Source organism: Pongo abelii, chromosome 11, assembly GCF_028885655.2.
Source record: "Pongo abelii isolate AG06213 chromosome 11, NHGRI_mPonAbe1-v2.0_pri, whole genome shotgun sequence".
NCBI lineage: Eukaryota > Metazoa > Chordata > Mammalia > Primates > Hominidae > Pongo > Pongo abelii.
The window spans coordinates 90,356,138-90,368,565 of NC_071996.2; the positions used below are offsets into that span (position 1 = coordinate 90,356,138).

At 32.5% G+C, this 12,428-nt stretch overlaps 1 protein-coding gene across 3 annotated transcripts in view; it reads right to left on the bottom strand.

Annotated features, from left to right (window-relative positions):
- CALCRL (calcitonin receptor like receptor) overlaps positions 1–3,524 on the bottom strand; it is a 111,427-nt gene extending 107,903 nt beyond the window's left edge. For 2 of the 3 annotated variants that reach the window (XM_054548582.1, XM_054548581.1), the window contains exon 1: positions 3,257–3,524. The gene's annotated coding sequence lies outside the window, so the exon portion shown is untranslated. 3 annotated transcript variants of the gene reach the window in all.
- Positions 3,525–12,428: the final 8,904 nt, after the last annotated feature.

Genomic DNA, 12,428 nt, shown 5'->3' on the forward strand with positions numbered 1-12,428 from the left:
ATACAGCGTATTATAATTAAATTAATTTGATGTTAAGATTATTCCAATAAGGAAAAATGCAGACATCAATTGACCTAATCTAATTCACATGGTCCATGTGAATAAATGGGAAAAGGATAGATCCATCTGGTTAGAATGTAGAGTTTATCTTGTATTTCTGGTAAGTTTTTATTTGCCCCCTATTTGCATCATAATATTTTTGTATATTAAATGAGAAGATGTCTTGAAATAATTTGTAATCCAGTATGGTACATGTACTTTGTCAGAAAAATAGAACATACCTGAGAAATTATGAATGTTTATAGTTTCCATGGATTTGAAAACCAGATACAGATAAATGTTTTAAATAGCTGTGTACCATTTGTCTATCTTAAGCGTATTCTCCAATATTCTGATTAAGTCAAAACTAAGATACGTTACACACTTGACTCTCATAAGAGTGTCTTTCATTAACACCGTTGCAATGATAGAGCTTGTGTTTATGGTTTAATAGCTTCTCTGAATGACAAGCATAAGACATGAAATAAAGCAAAAGATTTTAAATACTCTTTCTTGAACATATTTATATTCTGAAAAGTCGATACTGTAATCATTATATCTCCAAAACCAGAATTATTTGTTAAAACTGTATTCAAGGTCATGTGTAGAGTATGAAATAAATTTTGTTTAGTGAATACGTTTTTGATCCTTTAAAGATTATTATATTTTTTCTATAAAGATCTAGAACAATCTTTTAAAATTAAGTTACTATCAAACTTTTGCCATGTAGATAAAATTGGTAGCAAAATATTTTTACAATGTTTCCAAATATGATCTAGTTAGAAATATATAATGATGCTATTAACTGAAATTCAGTTAGTGTTTATGTGATTATCAAATAATTTGTCCACATTAATCTGTAAAGCAAATAAGGTAATCATTTTACCTTTATATTGTTTTCAATTTTTTATTAAATTTTATTTCTGTTATGCATGAAAAAATAGTATAATATGTGCAGGTGAACATAAATGTTCTTACAAATATGCTAAGTATTGACTTCACTTAAAATTCATTACATGTTCGGAGTCACCAGTGAGAAAAGCATATACATCTTGCACATTCATTTAAAATAATTTTTAAAATTACAGACCCAGTATTATTTTAAACAATGTTTTTGTTATTCCAATTTTTCAAAGTGAATGAACAGTTTCATATATTATAAAAATCTACATATTTTAACTTTTAGTATAATGCTTTGGTATGTAAGATAGAAAAAAAAATCTTGTAACAATAACCAAAAATATTATCTCTTTAAGAAATAGGATATTTCAGGTAAAACATATTTCAGCTCACATTAGGCACATAATATTTCAATTCTATGTTTCATTTTACATATTTAGAATTGACTGTAGGCTCAATGCATTGATTTTATGATGCTATAAGGAAATATCTTCTAGCAAAGTAAATTCATTTCTTTGTGGCTGAAAGCATGCATTGATATTCTGATATTTTCTTATCATTAAATAAAGCACATTTTGAATACAATAATATGAATTTTTATTTCAAACTTCCAGTTATGTCCTCAAATATTTCCTTTGGCTAATGACCTTCAATGTTCATCGCCTAGTGTTTTTCAAAAGTATTTTTGGAAAACAAAGATTATAAACCATACTGTTAGTAAACTCATAAAAATTTAATCGAATTACACAAGAAAATTATGGGTTTGGGACTAGCAATTAAACAAAAATTAAGGAAGTTTGGAGGGTTTCTCATGATAAAATATGATCATAATATAATACCGCCTAAGAAAATAATCTGAATTAAAAATAATGTTGTTTTAATTCTTGTTACTAACCCATGGCATTGGGTTAGTAAATGTGTTGTTTCCACTTTCTCCCCCATTTATATAATGGCTAAAGTCACATTCTAAAAACACTTTTCCCATTTCTACACATGTGTCAGGGAACTCAGTAGAATTGAAGATTGAAAAGAGAGAGAAATCAGCCGTGATACTCTTAAAGAATCACAAATCTAAGAATTAATTTAAATTTTCATTATATCGAGGATTTGTGGAAAAATTGAGTTGTAAATTACTGAGGAGTTACTCAGGATGTTTGTAGTCTGTTATTAATGTGCCAGATATAAGTGATTAAGTACAGGATGCTTCCAATGCAGGACATCTTGGAAAGTATAACTTCATTTAGGTAAGAAAATATATAACTTAAAAATCATATCTATCAACATCATTTAAAATTTGACATCAAACTTTCTCCAGCAACAAATTTGTGATATATCTACAAAAATAATTTATTAAGCAGACACTAGTTTCTTAAATTGTTCAGGACAGTCTGTACTATCGGAATGAGCATTAACAGATGTTTTATCTCAACATTTCAGTAAGTTCCATCCTGGAAATTCTTTTTAAATAAATACTTTAATTTCTTTGTTTAATCGTCTAATATACTTCTTTGGGAAAGCTGTCACGTTTCTTTATCCACAGATATCGTGGTATCACACCCCCCTCCAAAAGCTTGCAGAGGGGAACCAGTCAAGCTGAAGTATTCTCTTAAAGATTTCAAAATTAAGAATTGTTTTAAAAATCTACATTTCCTAATCTCTAGGTTTTTTTTCTTTGTAGCCAACACCATCATCCAAATAAAGAGCAAACAGTTCAGGGTTAGCAGAAGAGAGATTTAAACACATCTGGCAACAATGAACAACAAAAATTAGTTCAGTAGTTACAGATATATGTGTAAATAAAGGTGAAAGGCAAATGTAATAAATGCAAAGTGATTACTTTTCAAAACTCTGCATTATGATCAACCACAGAGTAAGTGAGACTCCGAGACCCATTAACTAGTTATTCTTTCACCTCTTTCTTAGAGCTGATAACATGGAAAGTTTAAAGACCCTTCCTGGGGGAAAAATGTTTTCCAGTTGTCAAGATTCAAGCTTAGCTAATAGTAGAGCTAATTTTAAAAGACATTGTTCTCTGATTAAGGTTTTTGTTCAGAAATATGTCTTTTAATCCATTTAGATTTTTAATACTTGCTAAATTTATTTTCTAGAATACCATGGTAAACAATATTATCTAGTAGTATTAGATTTTGTATTCATGTTGGGGTAGTAGGCTGTATTTTCTCTAGCTTGTGAAATAATTGAGAATATGTTTCAACATTATTTCAATGCTATCTACTAAATTCTATAATAGAAATATTGCCAAACTATATGAGAATACTACTTAGAATAAATATATTTATTTTGAATGTGCACTTACCCAGTCCAGCTCTTAAGGAAATTCTTTGTGAAATATTCTTAGGATGGAACTTTACTTTCTGAGATTCCGCAGAAGAGATTTACCCACAAGCAAGGTAGGAAAGAGTGAAAGCTTTGCAATGTGATCCTGCAATCAGGATGAGATTCAGTTAGCAGAGCTCGATGGTCCTAAAGCAGGAGGTGACACACTCTGCTGGAGAGAGAGAGGTTGTTCTGAGTAGATTGTAAGTGTTGTCAGATTGTAAGTGATCAGCAGCAGAAGGGAAACATCAGAGCTTCCTGTTACATCACTCTGACCCCGCCTGCAGTTAGTGTTAGGTTACTTTCTTTCTCAAATAGCATACCCCAGGAAAGCAGTACTCCTTTCTTATTATGAGACAAGAGCAAGAAGCAGCCTGAACAGAGAGAGACCATAGGCTGTGTGAATACATTGTTACCGGTAAAAAGCTGGCTGGCTTTCACCTTGACTGAGTTCTGTTAGAACTTGCCAAACAAGCTACTTGTGATTTGAAGGAAATCTGAATATAGTATTCTGCTCAAAGAATCAAAGGAGTTAGGCGTGTGTGTGTGTGTGTGTGTGTGTGTGTGTGTTGAATTATAGCTTACAAAGTATCCAGGAAAAAAATATCTAACAAATCTGTGTTCATAGCACAACACAGAAAAAAAGTTAACTGTATTCATCATAATTGGTTTTGTGATTTGGCTGTTCTGAATTTGGAGCTCTGCTAATTGGGTGCTGTTCCTCCATCAGTTCCTAAGTGCAGTTCCTAATCAGTTAATTAGATCAAGAAACTTTATCCTGCAGTTTTTAAATCTTTTATTTTTTCCTTTAGCTTCTTCATAAGAACATGAGTATATGTGTTATAAATTCAACTTGTGTATGTGTGTGTATAGAGTGTTTCTTTTATAAGTATATATATTTGACAAAATAGCCTTTTGAATAATTCATAATTTTAAAATTATTGCACACATTTAAAAATATTTGGTATAATTATGTTATTTATAATATAAAAATAATTTATACCATAATATTTGTAAATCAATACAATCTTAAAGAAAATATAGATATGTTATAAACATAATATTATAAAATAATATAAATACAAAGCATACTTTATTTCTTAGAAAAAATTTCATTTCAAAGCATAATTTTTCCTGAATATGTTTAATACATCATTGGATATGATCAGGGGAAAATGTAAATTTGAAATGCTTTTATCATTTTTATAATTTGGTAAATGTACGATATGAAGCAATAATTATAATTCCTGTAACCTAAACAGCACTAAAAGTCACTTAATTTATCAGGGCATAAATTTTCTCATCTATAAACTAGAAGAGATAGATTTTATCTCTAAGGCTTTGAATCGACAAATTTCATAACATTTTGAAATAGATAAGATATGGTGAGGATCGTTCAATTCTTAGTAAATTGTTAGTGCAATTCCAGGATAAAATGAGGTGCCCATACACCTTGCAGGCAAACAAAGGAGGTAAAGGCAAAATAAATTCAGGAATATCATGTTTTTAAAGCAGGGTGCTCATGTTGACATTTTTGTTGTCTGCATTAGTGGAAGAAAATGTTTATACAATCTTTGATTTTAAGACCAGTAAGATCAATATTGATAAAAAAAACCAGACATATAAAAAATAGATATACCTTAATCTCTATAATTATGGTTAATAGAAAAGACTTGTAAGAAACTGAGTTACACTGATGAACCGGTTCTGATACTGTCTGGTGTGATCTTGACAAAGCTTTTTAGGCTTGATGTTGCCATCTTGAAATTCAGAGCAAAACAAATACTAGATTTAATATGAAAGTAATAATGGGTCATGTCTTCTCATCTTCCATGCTAAGTGTAATATATGAATCCTATAAAGAGATTAACGTATAGCTTTTGAATTTGATTAAATCATGGTAAACTAAAACTTTTCCCAATATGTTTATAAAAGCATTAATATTTTTGTCTTTCCATAGATTCATTTATTTCTTTCCTTCCTTCCTTCCCTCCTTCCTTCCTTCCTTCCTTCTTTCTTTCTTGACGGAGGTTTTGCTCTTGTCGCGCAGGCTGGAGTGCAATGACGCAATCTCAGCTCACTGCAACCTCCACCTCCTGGGTTCAAGCAATTTTCCTGCCTCAACCTCCCGAGTAGCTGGGATTACAGGCACCCGCCACCACACCCAGCTAACTTTTTGTATTTTTTTGTAGAGATAGGGTTTCACCACGTTGGCCAGACTGGTCTCAAACTCCTGACCTAAGGTGACCCACCCACCTTGGCCTCCCAAAGAGCTGGGATTACAGACGTGAGCCCCTGCACCTGGTGAGATTCATTGATTTCATTTGCCCAATACTAGTAAGGTCTACTGAAGGAAAAAAATTCATGTTTTGAGCTCATGTCATAAGACCCTTAATCCAATGCTCTTTCTTTTCTACTCTCTATCAAGTGCTATACTTTATGGGGTGTCTAATAGAAGTTGTATTATTTATATTTAAGTTGATGGACACATGGGCCCATGATTGTAGTCCATGAAGACTCCTTGATAAATTTTATTAATATCATCTTTAATTCTTATTTAGACATAACAGGAAAATTGCATCCTAGTAATCCTCAAGAGCTGCCATTTTATAAACTTCAGAAAAAATAAATGGTACAGGGACTTCCAGGAAGGCATTCAGGGTATTCTAAGTTATGTAGGAGCAAGTGATAAGATAGATCATAAAAACTTCTCTAATACCTACTGAAACATGAAGGCAAATGTTTGGAAAACTGTAGCAGAGCTAAATGAAAACATTTCAATGATCAATGAAGCGGTTTTGAGCCAACGTGGCATTATATGGATTTATATATTATAATCTTTCTTCAGAAGACATTAAAGCCACTTGCAATAATTTAATTAGTAGTGACCAAATTTGTATTTCGAGCTAGGTAATGTGCTAACTGTGTTTTAGTGAGATAAGTAAAAACAGCATGTTCCCTGCTATCTAGTCCTTTAATGAACAGATTGACTAGCACATGAGCAGTTAAGGGCCAAATTCTGTGAAATTAGCAACTGATGCTGCTAACATAGAGTCTAGATGTAATGATGCAGAGCACTGCAATAAGGTTTTCTGTAGAAGTGAGGAATGGTGTATAAGTGTAGAAATATATACATATAATGATGATCAGTCACACATTTTCATTTTAGCATCCTACATGCAGGATTTGTGCTTTTATTTGTGCTCACACATAAGGCTCACAAGCGACCTTTTCTTCCAATAGGGGATACTAGTTACTATGTGAAATGCAAGTTGACTCAAAATTAGGAGTAGGCTAACTCCAAGTTTCTGGGCTATTGTTTATATTGAATATGTTAGTTAAACCAGACCAAAATGTGGTTTGACAAATTTAATTTTCTACTGACCAAACTGACCACTTATTTTGAATTTGTATGGATACTGCCTTGGAGCATAGTTCTTGCCACAAGAACAAACAAAATAAAACAGAACACTTTTACAGGAAATACATTAAGGACAGACTTTCCCTAGTGAGAGTGCAAGAATAAGTCAAAAGAAAGACTTTAAAAATAATTATTATGAAGTTTTAAAAGTTATTATTTTATGTTAATAATTCTTCTGTGTTCTTAATTGTCTGAAAGCAATTACTTATACTTGGTGATAATTTATGCAGTCAGCAATATTATATATAACTTGCCTTATGATAAATGCACCAATAATTTAAGGAGAAACACATAAACTTTACATCAGAAGCTTATATGTTTAAAAGCTTTACATTAAAAAACCACTTCTCGCAAGGAAATAAGTTGACCCGAACTTTTATTATTTTACCTAGCAATTGCTGTCAGCATTTTTCAAGTTGCTTTTCAAAACAAAAATAAATTGCATTTAGTAAAAGAATCTGCATACAATGTCTGGGAGATGAGCGTGAATATGCTATTATCTATTACTAAAACCAAAGGGCCGTTTTTCACTTTAATTGTGCACATAGCTATCATTTTAAAGAAGATTACAATATTCTTTTAAAAGTAGGTACTATGAATAAGAATTTGGAAGGTGCAGAAAACTATGTTTGAAATGAACAGTATATATATCAGGTCAGATATACAGAAATGTATACCAGGTTAATATACAGATAAATAAAACTATTTTATAGCCTATATGTAGAGTTTCTTTTAGTATTTAATAATGTATTTTCTCAAGAAAGCCAAGTAACATAAAAAATAATTGGCCAAACATTTGCTTATTTTAAAAATTCTTATATCCTGATGGATTTAGATCTTCCTGGGAACTTAGTATTTTCTTACAGATATTCATGAGTGTTGGAGGGGCGGATATTGCTAGAATAAAGTGCTAGTACTGGCTAGTGAGCTATGTCATGGACTAATTCAAATGGATGTTTAAATACAACAAAATTATAAAAGCTTACTTTAAATGGGAGTACACAATGAACTTTCTGAAGGGAAATACCTTCAATAGGGTGATCATATGTCCTAGTTTTCTGGGGCAGTCCCAATTCATAATTTCAGGCTCAAAAATGCTCTGGTTTGAAGAAAAAATATACAGTGTATGATGAACCTAGCCATACTTATCAATAGAGCAATGACAAGTAGCACATAAATACTAAGAGTGTGTGAGTAATTTATTTGGAAAACCCAAATCTTCTTTCCCAGAAAAGTTTAAAATAGTTCTTACTATTTCTAGGATGGTTTTAGTTGGCATCAAAAAAGATGCCCTTTTTAATTCTGGATATGCATTTAATGGGGATTTATTCTGAAATGCCGCTTATTTGCTGAATATCAATCTTGATAGTGAAAATAAAAGGTTTATTTATATTTGTATTTAGGCATTTCGACTTAAGTAGTATTTGATTAAATTACCAATCCCTATACTCTACATAAATAATTTAATCATTAAGTTCTAAAGATGCCAAATAGTATTCATGTCTTTCCAGTATTAACGAACTATTTTCTTCAGCTATCATCATATTTATATAACTTGTAAAAACATTAACAACTTATATTTTTGTTTATTTTCTTTAAAACCTTATTCATATTTAATGTCAGTCAATAACATACAGTGAGACTTTAAATATTAATGACTATGGAACTGTATGTAATGCATATATTGAAATATATGATGGATTTGCCTAGGAACCCTTAACACCTTTGAGAAAGCGTCACATCGTTCTTTTTACAGTTTCGAGGAATCTATAATGTCATCCTGCCATCTAGTGTTAGACATTCTCAAATTACAAAAAGTTGTTCTCTGACCAGAATAAAAATGAAATTCTATTGCTTTTTCTCTAATGAAAATAATCTCAACAACTAGGGAAGATTTCTAAGAAAACATCCTGATGTACTTGATAAATATAGTTACAAGGGTCAGGTACTTAATATAGACTATACAAATTAAAGCCCATATAGTCGATGGAGAATATGTATTTCATCAAATTTTAAGTGCAAAGGAAAACAATGACGTAATAAATGTTAAATCAGAATGTAATTTTAAAATCACTAATTAAGATGGCATACCTTCTTTTGTCTTTCTATGTATTTATCACTCCATCTGTATTCATGATTCAAAGCTAGAGATGGCTAGGCCAAAAGAAGACTAACTCCTACATATCCGATCAGGAATACAAATCAAATCATTGAAAACTAACAACAGAGTGATAAATGTCTGTCATGTCTGATAAACAAGGCTCTCACTATGTCAAAGCATGGAAAGCATTTGTTCCACCACTATCTGTTGGAAACAAAATCAATCATTAATTCACTACGATCCTGCTCTGGCTTAATGATTCCCAACCTGCTAACATTGCCATAGCCAGTACCTACTTGCATTTGCCACCTGAGGGCATGGGAACTGGCCCACCTAGTATGATGTAGCTCCTGCTAACACCAATGCATGCTATTTTGAAGCCTAAGGGTTGTCTCACTACTGCTACTGCCATTGCCCATACCACACATGATTCCCAGGGGATTAAAAGCCCACCCACCTGCCTTGCCCAATATTATCTCCACCACTACCTGAGCAAGTTGCTTGAAAGCCCCCAAATTAGCCTGTTTGCACCTGCTAACATTGATGTCCATGTACGCTAACCAGAGACCCAAGGACAGGAACACTTGGCCCACCACTGCATCTACTGGGTCCTGAGGACTGGCCCAAGCAGAGTCCCTGTTCCTGGCAAAATCTCACCACACCCTGCAATAACAACTGCAGCCTAAGCCACTGAGGAAATCACAAACACCACTGATGTTATTTGTAGCTGAAGATATTACACAGAGACTACATTCTCAAAATCAAAGCTAAAGTGTCCTACCCAACCAATACCATAGATATGTCTTCAGGAAAAAGTCTTCCCCTATGAAAGCCAGTTCAATGGACAAAAATGGAGAACCCAGAAATATATTTACATATCAAACTATCATCTGGTTTTCAACGAAGGCACCAAGCACCTACATTGGGAGGGGACAACCAATTCAATAAATAGTACCAGTATCCAGAAAACTGGATTATCATATACAGAAGAATGAAACTAGACCCCTATCTCGTATCATATATAAAAGTCAACTCAAAATGGATTAGAGACCAAAATATAAGTCTCAAAACTGTAAAACTACTAGAAAAAAATAGGAGACACATTGATCTAGTTAAAGATTTTATGTGTAAGAAGGCAGAGGCAATAAAACAAAAATAAACACGTGATACTATACTAAATAAAAAAACTTCTGTATAGCAAAGGAAACAATCAACAGAATAAAGAAATAACCTGTCGAATGGGGGAAAATATTTGCTACCTTTTCATCTGACAAGGGACTAATAAAACAACTCAACAGCAAAAACTAATAACTCAATTAACAAGTAGGCAAAGAACATGAATAGACATTTTTCAATAGATGACATACAAATAGTCAACAGATATATTTTTAAAATGCTTATTATCACTGATCATCAGGGAAATGAAAATCAAAACCACAATGGGATATCATCTTACTCCAGTTAGAATGGTTACTATTAAAAAGACAAAACACAACAGATGTCAGTGAGGATGTGGAGAAAAAAAAAGCTTATATATTGTCGGTGGGAATGTAAATTAGCATAGCCATGATAAAAAAACAGTATGGAGATTTATTTAAAAACTTAAAAACAGAACTACCATATGATCCAGCAATCCCACAGTATTCACAGGAAAGGAAATCAGTATATCAAAGAGATACCTGCACCCTATGTTTATTGCAGCACTATTCATAATAGCCAAGATATTTAATCATCGTAAGTGTCCATCAATGGATGACTAGATAAAGAAAATTTGGTTTATCTACACAATAGAATACTACTTGGCCATAAAAAGAATGAAATCTTGTCTCTTGTAGCAACATGAATAGAACCGGAAATCATTATGTTAAGTAAAATAAGCCAGGAACAAAAAGTCAAATATTGCCTGTTCTCTCTCATATGTGAAAGGTTAAAAATTCGATCTCCTGGTGATAGAGACTAGAATAATAGTTACCAGAGTGTGGGAAGGGTGGTGGGGGATAAAAAAAAAAAAAAAAAAAAAAGAATGGGTAATGGTTACAAACATACACTTAAATACAAGGAATAGGTTCCAGTGTTCAAGGGCAAAGTAGAGTGACTAGAGTTAACAACAATGTATCATATATTTTTAAATGGCTAGAAGAGAGGACTTGAAATGTTCCCAATATAGGAAAATGGTAAGTACTCAGGTGGTAGATATTTAAATACCCTGACTTGATTGTTACACATTCTCTGCATCTAACAAAAGACCATATGTACCCCATAAAATGTGTGACTATTATAGAACAATTTTTTAAATATGTGGAAGAGGCATCAAAACAGAGTCTACTACAAAGGCTGTTGCCCGTAGACAAAACTTGCTCAAGTGCTATACTTGGATTGCTCCTAGAGCTTGGAGACCAGTGAGCAAGAAGAGACACATATGCGTACATGAGGACACAGAATGTAGCGCCATGCTGATTGGGGTAAGGAATTTGTATTTTACTCCATGTGCAAGGGGTCATATAATCCAAAGCATGTTTTAGGAACATGCTGGTGGGTCTGGATGAGGTGTGGGTCAGGAGAAAAGTACAAAAACTTTTTCTAGAAATTTTTTATGACTTTCTACAAAGCATTAGTTGAAGTTAATATCCTTAGTTTTAATCACAGTCCCTTATATATGATACTCTTAGAATTCATTTCTCATGGCATTTTTAGATTCAGAAAATAAAAATGCTACAATTAAAGACTCTCTTTTTTGGATTAATTGTAAGGAAGCATAAAAACAAATTTGATTTTGGATTATGTCAACTATTCTACAGTCATATGTCACTTAATAATTGGGACATACTTTGAGAAATGGGTTGTTAGGTGAGTTCATCATTGTGTGAACCTCATAGTGTGTACTTACACAAACCTAGATGGCATAGCCTACTACACCCGTAGGCTATATGGTGTAGCCTATTGCTTCTAGGCTACAAACCTGTACAGCATGTCGCTGTACTGAATACTGTATAGGGCACTTATCACAAATGGAGCTTGCAGGACTAGAAGCTGCTCTGAGTGAGTGAGTGGAGAGTGAATGTGAAGTCCTAGGACATTGCTTCATACTACTTTAGACTTTATGAACAGTGTTCTCTTAAGCTACAATAAATTTGTAAAAAAAAATATATATTTTTTTAAACAATAAGCTAACCTTAGCTTATTGTGTGTCTTTTACTCAATAAACTTTTTAATTTATAAAAAATCAAATTTGATTTTAAAAGTTTTAATTTAAATTTTTTGAGCTCTTTTGTAATAACACTTAGCTTAACACAACTTAGCAAAACACAAACTTAGCAAAACACAACTTAGCAAAACACAAACACGTTGTACAGCTATACAAAATATTTTTTCTCCATAAGATTTTTTCTGTTTTTAAAATTTATTTGTTTCTACTTTTTAAAGTTTTTGTTAAGAATGGAAACACAAACACACGCATTAGCCTAGGCCTACACATGGTCAGGATCATCAATATCACTGTCTTCTATCTTCACATCCTGTCCTACTGGAAGGTCTTCAGGGGCAATAATATGCATGGAGCTGTGATCTCTGATGATAAACGATGCCTTCTTCTGGATTGTCCTTCTTCTGAACAGCCTGAGGATGTTTTAC